At 45.5% G+C, this 12,216-nt stretch overlaps 1 protein-coding gene across 4 annotated transcripts in view; it reads left to right on the plus strand.

Annotated features, from left to right (window-relative positions):
- LOC147105210 (TBC1 domain family member 22B-like) overlaps positions 1 to 12,216 on the plus strand; it is a 382,991-nt gene that overhangs the window by 325,535 nt on the left and 45,240 nt on the right. The window lies entirely within an intron of this gene.

Below are 12,216 nucleotides of genomic sequence, written 5' to 3' on the forward strand. Positions count from 1 at the left end.
TTTTTTTTCCTGTAAAATGTAACCTGTTACCCTACTTGTATTTACACATTCAAATGAAATTAACTCAGAATGTCAAAATGAAGGCCAATTATGTAGAAATATAAACCAGGGATGTTGCACGTGAAAACGTGCCATGTATATTTATATATTCAAATCATCTTGTATTAAATATACATTTCACACTCCAGATCATAAAAATTTGATTAATGTTACATTCAAAGGATGTTGTGGTCAGAAGGTAATTACAGTTTTGCTCAGATCATGGATTGCTTGACTCGGATGTTGGTGCATAAACAGATTGCCAAGTGGCTGCAGCAGATAGGTTCTACAGTCTCATGACAGGTATGCATTCTCAACACTTGTGTGGTAAACCACTGTTTGTATTCCACTGTGTACATGCCTGGACATGCCTCGGCTGACTCCTCCCACAAGTCCCAGTATAAAGGTGACTGCTCCCCAGCCCTTTGTACTTCTGGACCGGTCGACCACTCGAGGCAGACCTTCATTCTTTTGTTAATAAAAGCCTTTAGTTACTCTCTTAACTCTCAGTCTTTTATGAGTAATTGATAGCGCATCAATTTTATTAACAAAATTTTTATAATGGAGAAGATCCTCACACCAGCATGCCTGGACTTAGATCATCGGGAGGCGGACTCATCCACCAAGTTTACTCACTGGCTTAAGTGTTTCGAAAAATTCCTGACCGCCTCCGCAGCAATCAAATCGGACGAGGACAAACTGGATGTCCTGACCTCCAAAGTGAACCGAGTGTACTCGGTCATCCAAGACGCGACCTCGTACGCGGACGCTATCAAGCTCCTCAAGGACCAGTACACGCGCCCAGTGAACGAAGTGTACGCCAGGCACCTTCTGGGGAGTCGTAAACAACAACCTGGGGAATCGACCGTGGAATACCTTCAGGCACTGTCTGTGCTTGGCCGGGCCTGTGGTTGTAAGGATGTAAAGGCCGCCGTGTACACAGAGGAACTTATCCGGGACGCTTTTGTAGCGGGCCACAGATCCAATTACACCCGACAGCGACTGTTGGAGCAGAGTGACCTCGACCTCAACAAAGCCTCTGAACTCGCACTATCATTGGATGCAGCCTACCGGGGCATGGATGCCGCCTACTCTGCACCGTGGACGCCGCGGGGAATGACAGCCTGGGACACGGTAGGACCGCCTCATAGCGCCGTGCCACCCCAGCCACACCCCAGCAACGGCCCAACTACCGCAGCAGTGTCCCAAGGCCAGACAGCAGTGCCCCAAGGCCAGAAATGCTACTTCTGTGGCCAGGCAAAACACCCCAGAGCGTGCTGCCCGGCGAAAAACGCGATCTGCTCGGGCTGCGGGAAGAAGGGACACTACGCTAGTGCCTGCAGGGCCAAAGCCACCCCGAACCCCAGCAGCGCCGCGTGTGGGCCATGCGGGCCGTCATCTTGGACCTCCCCGGCCATGTGCGAACCACCGGTACAGCAGCCATTTTGGACGCCTCCAGCCACATGGGGATCATGGACGCCGCCATCTTGGACGACAGCCGGAACGCAGCAGGCCCCCAACACCGCCTCATCTGATACCCGCAGCGACACACCGACCCCTACGCTGGCATCCGTTACACTGGACCAAGCGAGACCGCACCAGCTGGCCAGTTCCACAATGGACATTAAGGTAAATGGTCACGATACAATCTGCCTTTTTGACTCTGGGAGCACGGAGAGCTTCATCCACCCCGACACGGTGCGGCGTTGCTCTCTCCCAGTCCTGCCTGCGCACCAGCGGATTTCTATGGCCTCCGAGTCCCAGTCGGCGGACATCGGCGGCTACTGCGTGGTGACACTCGTAGTAGACGGGACTGTGTACGATCATTTTAAACTTCTGGTCCTGCCCGACCTCTGCGCTGCCGTCCTGCTGGGGTTAGATTTTCAGTGCCACCTTAAAAGTGTTACGATGGCGTACGGTGGACCCCTGCCCCCACTCACAGTCCGCAGCCAGCAGCTTCCAAATTGCCCGCCGCGCACCAGGTGCAACCTCTCCACACTCAGTCACCCCCCCCCCCCCCCCCCCCCCCCACTGTTTGCTAACCTCACCCCCGACTGTAAGCCCATCGCCACAAAGAGCAGGCGATACAGTGCCGGGGATAGGGTTTTCATTAAAACCGAAGTGGAGCGGCTCCTGAAGGAAGGGATTATTGAGGGCAGCACCAGCCCCTGGCGAGCCCAGGTTGTGGTCGTTAAGACCGGCGAGAAGCAGCGCCTGGTCATCGACTACAGCCAGACAATAAATCGCTACACCCTGCTGGACGCCGACCCACTCCCCCGCATAGCTGATATGGTCAACCAGATCGCGCAGTACCGCGTCTTCTCGACCATTGACCTGAAATCAGCGTACCACCAGCTCCCTATCCGCCCTGAGGACCGCCAGTATACCGCCTTTGAGGCAAACGGCCGCCTCTATCACTTCCTTAGGGTTCCCTTTGGCATCACCAACGGGGTCTCCGTCTTCCAAAGGGAGATGGACCGGATGGTAGATCAAAATGCGTTGCAGGCCACTTTCCCATATCTGGACAATGTGACCATCTGCGGCCGTGACTTGCAGGACCATGACGCAAACCTCGAAAAATTCCTCCGCACCGCCCAACTCCTGAACCTGACATATAACAAGGAGAAGTGCATATTCCGCACAAACCGCCTCGCCATCCTTGGCTGTGTTGTGGAACACTGAGTCATCGGCCCTGACCCCGACCGGATGTGTCCCCTGATGGAACTCCCACTGCCCCACTGCCTCAAGGCCCTGAAGAGGTGCCTAGGGTTTTTCTCCTATTACGCCCAGTGGGTCCCCTACTATGCGGACAAGGCCCGTCCGCTGATCAAGTCCACCTCTTTTCCCTTGACGGCAGAGGCCCGCTTAGCCTTCCACCGTATCAAGGAGGACATTGCCAAAGCCACCATGCACGCAGTGGACGAATCCATCCCCTTCCAGGTGGAAAGCGACGCGTCCGACTTTGCCCTGGCCGCTACCCTCAATCAGGCGGGGAGACCCGTGGCCTTCTTTTCACGAACCCTCCAAGGCCCGGAGACCAGACACTCCGCTGTTGAGAAGGAGGCCCAGGCGATTGTGGAGGCTGTGCGTCATTGGAGGCACTACCTGGCCGGAAAACGATTTACCCTGCTCACTGACCAGCGTTCAGTTGCTTTCATGTTTAACAACAAGCAGAGGGGCAAAATCAAAAATGACAAGATCTTGAGGTGGAGAATCGAACTTTCCACCTACAATTACGAGATCTTGTACCGGCCCGGGAAGCTCAATGAACCCCCGGATGCGCTATCGCGTGGCACCTGCGCCAGCGCGCAGATCGATAGACTGCGGGCCCTCCACAATGACCTCTGCCACCCGGGGGTCACCAGGTTCTTCCACTTCATCAAGGCCCGCAACCTGCCTTACTCTATTGAGGAGGTCAGGACCATGACCAGGAACTGCCAAGTCTGCGCTGAGTGCAAACCGCACTTTTATAGACCAGACAGGGCCCACCTGATAAAAGCCACTCGCCCCTTCGAGCGCCTGAGCGTTGATTTTAAAGGGCCTCTCCCCTCCTCCGACCGCAATGTGTACTTCCTCAGTATTATTGATGAGTACTCCCATTTCCCGTTCGCCATCCCCTGCCCGGACATGACCAGTGCCACGGTCATTAAATGTCTGAACGACCTCTTCACCCTGTTCGGTTTCCCCAGCTATATCCATAGCGACCGGAGCTCATCGTTTATGAGCGACGAACTCCGTCAGTACCTGCTAACTAGGGGTATTGCCACAAGCAGGACCACCAGTTACAACCCCCGGGGGAACGGACAGGTGGAAAGAGAAAATGCGACAGTTTGGAAGGCCGCCCTGCTAGCCTTAAAGTCTAGGGGCCTTCCAACCTCCCGCTGGCAGGATGCGCTCCACTCTATTCGGTCACTGCTCTGCACTGCCACTAACGCCACCCCTCATGAGAAAATGTTTGTCTTCCCAAGGAAGTCCACATCAGGGACATCGCTACCGCCATGGCTGACGTCCCCAGGGCCGGTCCTACTGAGAAGACACGTGAGGACCCATAAAACGGACCCCCTGGTCGAGAGGGTCGACCTCCTCCACGCCAACCCCCAGTATGCTTACATTGCATACCCGGACGGGCGGGAGGACACAGTCTCCATAAGAGACCTTGCACCCTCGGGGGCCGCAGTAACCCACTACTCACTACCACCCCCCCCCCCCCCCCCCCCAAACGATCCGATATCCAGCCCCAGCAGACGGCAGGCCTGGGCCCCGCGACCCGCTCGACATCTATGAGGACGACACGCCTGTGCCACAGCCTACGCAGGACTCGACGCCGGAAGCTCCACTACCCCTGCCGTCGCCACGCCGATCACAGCGGCAGACAAGACCTCCGGAGAGACTCCAATACACTAACTTTTAATACACTTCACCCCGCCGGACTCAATTTTAAACAAGGGGTGAATGTGGTAAACCACTGTTTGTATTCCACTGTGTACATGCCTCGGCTGACTCCTCCCACAAGTCCTAGTATAAAGGTGACTGCTCCCCAGCCCTTTGTATTTCTGGACCGGTCGACCACTCGAGGCAGACCTTCATTCTTTTGTTAATAAAAGCCTTTAGTTACTCTCTTAACTCTCAGTCTTTTATGAGTAATTGATAGCGCATCAACTTGCTTTTGGTTTTCAGAATAATTATCATTTCTTTTTTTCATTTCAATTGTGAGTCATCTTCCCCTCTGCCCGCGCCCCCCCCCCCCCCAAAAAAAGCAAGAATTTTATACATTTGAAATGTAAGTGCCTCATCTGAAACTCCAACAAAAACAGATATTAGATTGAAATATTGAAATTCAGCCTGGAGACTAGTGATAGGTCACTATTCACCAATGGCCTTGAATAATCATAACTAAAAATAGTTTCCACTAGTTTTATTCGTGGTCCCAGTGCAGTAGTCTGCAGCACAAAATTCCCTTTGCAGCAACACAATCAAAGAAAGCAGAGGGAGTGAATCAGTTGAATGTCAGAAATAATAGTTTCTGGAAGGTTACTTCTCTGACTACAGGGCCAGGTGTAGTATTATCAGGTGTTTTGGGTCCTGTTTATATCCGAGACTGAAGGCTCTGGAGCTCAATCCAAGAATCCATTTGTAGTTATTGAAATATTTAATAGAGCTATTTTGTTATTTATTTAGCTAGCTGTTTGTCTTCTGTCGCAAGCCTATCTGCATATCTTTCCTTTAAATTTTTCAAAACTTGCAAGCAGCATTTAATCAAAAACCTAAAAAAAATCTGTTTTGCATTTCTGCTTAACCTCACTCACATTTTCCTGGACATTGCCATTGGAATTGCACTGTAAGAAATTCAAAGGCTGATATCTTAATGAAATCTAATTGGAATGGGATTGATTTACACTTTTAAAAAGAGCAAGCTACTTAAATTTCATGCAAATCAATAAAACATACCACAGATAACTTGGAAGTCACCCTGTCTTTTATAGTTCTGTAGGTTTGAGTATTCTACTTGCATTTTGCAATTTGGTTGTAAAAAGAATGAGGATTAAACCTCTTCACAGTGTATTTGAACAGCAACCCTCTAGGATGACTGACATACATGGAGGTCTGCTCTGTTATGTTCCTGTTTTTACAGTTGAAAAATGTACATATTTGAATGGAAATTTCTGATGTGAGGGCTTTACATTGTAAGTTTCACCCTTGAGTTGAATATATAATGGGAAACTAGGAACAGGAGGAGGACATTCAGCCACTCAAACCTGTTCCACTATTCAATTAGATCATGACTGATCTGTACCCCAACTCCATTTATCTGCTTTTGTTCCATATCCCTTGATACCCTTGCCAAACAAAAACCTATCAATCTCAGTCTTGAAAATTGCAATTGATCCAACAGCCACAGCCTTTTGGGGGAACGAGTTCCAGATTTCCAATACCCATTGTGTGGAAAAAGTGCTTCCTGTTTTCAATCTTTAATGGCCTAGCTCTAATTTTAAGGTTATGTCCTCTTGTTCTGGATTCCTCCGCCAGAGCAAATAGTTTCTCTGTATCCATCCTATCGAAACCCTTTATCATTTTAAGCACCTCAGTTAGATCAGCCCTTAACCTTCTAAACTCGAGGGAATACAAGCTAAGTTTATGCGACCTGTCGTCATAATTTAACCCTTTATGCCCTGGTATCATTCTGGTGAATCTGCGCTGTACCCCTTCCAAGGCTAAGATATCTTTCCTGTGAAATGGTGCCCAAAACTGAATACAGTTCTCCATATGGGACCTCATCAAGGCTCTGGACAACCGAACTATCACTTCCTCACTTTTGAATTTTAACCTCTTGAAATAAAGGGCAACATTCTATTAACCTTTTTGATCGCATTTTGTATCTGTGCACTAGCCTTTAGTGATTGTGTACATGGACTCTTAAATCTAGTTTCTCCTCCACAGCTCCTAGTCTTTCACCATTATGAAAATATTTTGAGTTGTCGTTCTCAGATCAAAAGTGGATGACCTCACATTTCCCCAGGTTGAACGCTATCTGCCACGGTTTTGTTCACTCACTTAGTCCGTCTCTTTTTTATTCGCTTATGGGATCTGGGCGTCGCTGGCAAGGCCAGCATTTATTGGCCATCCCTAGTTGCCCTTGAGAAGGTGGTGGTGAACCGCAGCCTTGAACCGCTGCAGTCCGTGTGGTGAAGGTACTCCCACAGTACTGTTAAGTAGGGAGTTCCAAGATTTTGACCCAGCAACGATGAAGGATCGGCGATATACTTCTAAGTCCGGATGGTGTGTGACTTGGAGGGAAACTTGGAGGTGGTGGTGTTCCCATGTGCCTGCTGCCCTTGTCCTTCTAAGTGGAAGAGGTTGCGGGTTTGAGAGGTGCTGCCGAAGAAGCCTTGGCGAGTTGCTGCAGTGCATCTTGTAGATGGTACACACTGCAGCCACAGTACGCCGGTGGTGGAGGGAGTGGATGTTTAATGTGGTGGATGGGGTGCCGATCAAACGGGCTGCTTTGTCCTGGATGGTGTCGAGCTTCCTGTCCCATGCACACAACTTACTATGGCTCCTAACTTAGTGTCATCTGTAAACTTGGATATACAACTCTCTATCCCTTCATCCGAATCATCATTGATATATATATATGGATAAAAGTTAAAGTGCCCTGGGGAACACCACTTGTCACATCCTGCTAATCAGAGGACGTTCCTTTTATCTCTACTCTCTGTCTCCCTACCTCCCAAACAATTACCGACCCATATCACACAGTTATCTTCAAGGTTGCTAATAATCTCTTGTGTGGAACCCCTAAGAGTCGAAAAATAAGTCAAAACTGTAAAGCCGTAAGATAGGAGCACACAATTATACTGGAAAGGAAAGAGATAGTTCATGAAAAGAAAAATATACAAGAGTAAGAGGAAAAGGAGCAACATTACATGACTGGAAAGAGAAAATTCCAGATAATTGAAACAGATAGTACCATGAACTATAATAGCTATTAGAGGAATTTACTGTTAATATTTTGTACTGGAAGCAATTTTAAAACTAATACTCTTATTTGAAATGTACTGTAAATATGAACATACAAATAAGAACCTGGTTAATAAACCTGCCCCATTGAGTGTAGCCTCATACGCCATTGACCCACTCCCTACAGACATGCATTCAGCTGGGGGAGGCAAAAGAAACCATGCCAATTTAGAAAATTCCACCATGACCTCCTTTCCCCCACTCGGGAGACCAAAGTAACTCATGAGTCTGCCTACTGCCAACTACCTTTTATAACTTGAAGTGCCTTGCTCTCTCAGGAACCTATTCAGCTCCTTGTAGGACTTCAAATAATCCACACCTAAAGCATGCTTCAGCAATCTGTTCCAGAAGGTGATGATTCTCTGAAAATAAATAATTTCCAGCATCTAACATTTATACTTCTGTCCCTTAGTTCTCCCATCCCTGTCCATCTTAAATAAATTGTCTAGCTGGAAAGAATCTATTCCTTTCATTATTTATAAACCTTAACCATATCCCCACAGCCTGTGTTTCTCGGATGGAAAAAGACCCAACTTCTTCAGCCTATCCCAATAGCTAAGAGCCACAAAACTGGGTATTATTTTGGTAATTATTTTGGTCACCCTGCTTTATACTTTCTCCAAAGCCTTAATATCCCCTGCCATGTGTAGCGACCAAAATTGGGCACAGTACTCCAAATGCAGCCATACCAAGGCCTTATACAGCCTAAGTATAGTATTTTTATTTTGTACTGTCCTAGCAATATAACCTAAAACCCTATTTTCCTTCCCGACAAGCTCATCACACTGCTTGTGAACATGCAATGATTTATCCACTATGTCCTCTGGGTCCCCCTCCGGCTTTGCAACATTTAATAGGTAACCCTATATTGCATACACTTACCTGGCGTATCTGGGACCCAAATATATAAAACACTGTATCTATCGACATTGAAGGACATCTGCCATACACTGGCCTATTTCCCAAACATATCTAAACTGACCTGTACTCTAGTTATTTGATCCAAGTTTCCAATTTCCAAATATGGATAAGTCACATTGTGGCTGTGGGTGAGTCAAATACCTAATCCATCCCTTTTGAGGCGTGATTTCTCCAATGCTCTTCTCACTGGTCTGCCTGCTTCCACCCTCCACTAACTGCAACTCATTCAGAATGCCTGACCCATGTCCTCACCCACATGCCTATCTTAACCTGTTCTTGCCAAGCCCCATTAGCTTCCCATTCACCGACAAATTGATCTCAAGATCCTCATTCTCATCATCAAATCTTTCCATGGCCTACCTCAGAGATCTCATCCAGCCATTTATTCCAACATGTACTGCTTCCTCTGCTTCACCGTCGTCAGCTGTTATTATGGTTCTGCTCTCCCTCCCTAAACACCACCACCTTTCCTTCTTTCAGAAGCCTCCAAAAACCCCTTCACTTCAACCATGCCTTCGCCCCCTTGATCTTCCTGTTTCACCTCTCTCCTTTCTGCTCTGTGTGTATCTTTATTCTCCATCCTATAAAGACTGAGCCAATTTTTGCACCTCAGGAGTGGTATCAAAATGGAGGGATGAGGAAAATTTTAGGGAAAGAAAGAAAGAAAGAAAAATTCTTGGCAGGTCACTATGTAGTTCCACAAATATCATGTATTCTGATAAATATTCTTCTGACTATCTGATCACCAGTGCATAGTTAATGTTATGTAGGCTATAGAGACTTGGTGGATTGCTTCAGTTAACATATTCCTATTCCAATGTTCAGGGTTGCTTTAATATGTAAATAGATTAAATCATATATATGATGCATGCAGTAATTTAAATTAGTTTTTTAATTTTCATTATAAGTCACTAAAAACATCGTCACTCACTGTATTAATTTCAGCATCAAAAATAGGATGTAATAGTGATTTATTGGACTAAAAATTGTTTCGGTATAAACTGTCTTTTAAAACCCAAGGGCTATCTCAGCTAAATTGTTAGAAAATATATCTGTCTAATTAAAAAGTATTAACTTCCTGTCATCTTTGACCGGTTAAAAATGAATATTAACAGGCAACAATTTGCTAAGAGTAATTTTAAAAATTGGTTCACAAAAAGTGATCATGAATATATTACATTATTTATATATTCGTTAGTCACTCTGGCAAACGTGAAAGGGGACAGTTCCATTGGCTGCCGAATGAAATTGGAGAACATTTATTTTAATTTTAAAATGTTGCCAGGCAATTGTTGCAGATTAAGCCATTTCTCTTTAGATTATGTATACTTCAAGGGGCAGAACATTGTATTTTCCATAAAAGTTTTCCCAGTTCTCTCTCAATGCAGTACTTTGGAGCCTACTTTTCAACTAGCAATTTTAAAAACGAAACAAAGAAAAGTTTAGGGCTACTAAGATGAAAGAGCAAAATGTTCATATCTGTTTAGATAAGCAAAGGGAAGATTTTTCTGCCCAATCACCCAGCACACAAACTGTACTGCTCTTGTTCAGACCCAGGAGCAGCAGAACATCCTCATATGACTGCCGCTGCGTCTCGAGCCTTGAAAACTGGGGCCTGCTGGTGCAGATCACCTGCCAGAAGATACCAATTAAACCACAGGCCCTCCAACCAGGGGCACCTGACAAGTGTTTCTGTCAGAAAATAAGGCAGGAGGATCGGAACACTCCCTCCAGCTTCATTTGAAAAACTGTGACAGGCTTGTTCCTACTCCATGCACAAGCCTGGCTCTATCCCTCCTCATCTGCCCACAGCCCAGAAAAGCCCTGGAAATCCCAGGGCAGTGTGAAAGACACAGAGATCTAGTGAAACGGTTTAACACCCCATTTTCCTGGCCTTTTTGCATAGGGAATTAGGCAATCCCTGTGCAAGGATCAGAAATATCAGCCCTCAAAAATTTGCAGTCACAATTATATTGGCCTGTGGAGATTGAATTCATTACAAAATGCAACCCTATGTTCTGCTGTGTAATCTATATGAATAAGTGGTACCAAATCCGAGCTAGCATAAAGTAAACCAACCTCTGGAGTTGCGTTCTTGCTGGTTCCAGTTGACACTGGTGCCAATAAACCCAGTAAGTAGTTTACAAACCAAATTAACCCAATTAGCTCAACATTTCTGAAGTTTCCAGCAATACAAAATCAATACAAAATGAAAACATGAATCTAATCAAAATGCTGGAAATCTAAAATAATGACAGCAAATGCTGGAAACACTCAGCAGGTCATGCAGCATTTGTGAAGCAAGGAAAAAGGATAAATTAACATTTCAGGGCTCTAACCAAAATGCAAGGAAATGCAGTTTATTCTGCCAAATAGCAGATTTCACCGTGAATCTCTGTCATACTCTTTTTTTGGGAGAACTTAATACTACAATGGAACCTTGGAATTGAAGCAAGCCTGACTGACCACAATTTTGGAACCAAGGTCTCGGTTTCGTTGAAGCCGCTAATTTGAATGAGGGATGCTTTTGCTTGTTGTAAGCTGAATCCAATGACGTGCAACCATAAAATTGGCTGTCTTTGTCAATCATTTTGCATTGCTGTGCAGAAAAATAAAATATAAAGAATAAAAAGAAAATCAGTCAAGTAAAGAGAGGTTGTTCTATCTCAGTTTATCTGTTTGGGTTTGATCAGATAACACATTTCAGCAACCCATTACTGCAGGAGTAAACATTCATGGTGAGCAGAGTAGAGTGGTGCTGATAGCATGAGTGGTTTCTAATCTGTGTCATTCAGCCACTGCACCTTGTTTGATTGCACTTCTATCGGTCTTAAAGCTGTCCATCTTCTTTTGGATTTTAACGACCAAGAAAGTCCTGCATGCAGTCAAGCTTATTGCATTTCATGAAAACTTTTGAGATATCTGGATTGGGGGAATAGAAAGGAAAAGAGGCTGAGGTGTCCTTGCCTCTGAGCTGCCAGAAGATCACTAATAGAATCAATCATTGAATTTTATATATTTTTCATTTATTTCTTTGGAAAACTGATGTAACAGAGGCCCTCTGCCACTTTTGCTTTTACTTTCTCTTGTTCTGTTTAAACTTTATAGTAGACAATTCCTCCTAGTGTTATTTATACATAACAGAGAATAACCAGCTTTCCACATTCTGTTTCTCTGCACTCAAGGACAAATTTGTTCAGCATTTTTCACATGAAAAATTCATTGCAGTGAACTTAGTTTATACTACTGAGTCAAAGACTTCCCATCTTGAAAACTCTTTCCATTATGGTATTTTCTGGACTACAGATTGTGGCTTTGTGATGTATGCTTCATGCTGCAGCCCCCTTCAGTCCTTAATATGGTAAGATATATTCAGATTATTAGTTCTGCTGTTTGGGTTTTTAGACCAGTTACCAAAATAGAGGCAATCCAATCAAATATAATCCTGTCCTTTCCAGTCGTGACTGATTTCATGGCTTGCAGTCAGGGTATTTTGCATTCTGCTGTGCACATCACAAAAAAAAGAAAAAAATACCCGAGAGACTGCAGGTACAGAGATTTTCAGTGGGAGGAATAATTCAGGCACTCTGGGCCTTTTTGCTATCCTGTGTTTTTGTCAGTTCTAGAGTATACTGTAAGTGCCATGCAGCTCTGAACTTACATCTACCATCCAAAAATTAAATGTGAAGGCTTCTTGTATTAGATTCTTACTTTATTTATATTTAAATACTGTATGAG

This window comes from Somniosus microcephalus, chromosome 18, assembly GCF_052327205.1.
Source record: "Somniosus microcephalus isolate GS21.2 chromosome 18, FLI_Smic_1.0, whole genome shotgun sequence".
Lineage (NCBI taxonomy): Eukaryota > Metazoa > Chordata > Chondrichthyes > Squaliformes > Somniosidae > Somniosus > Somniosus microcephalus.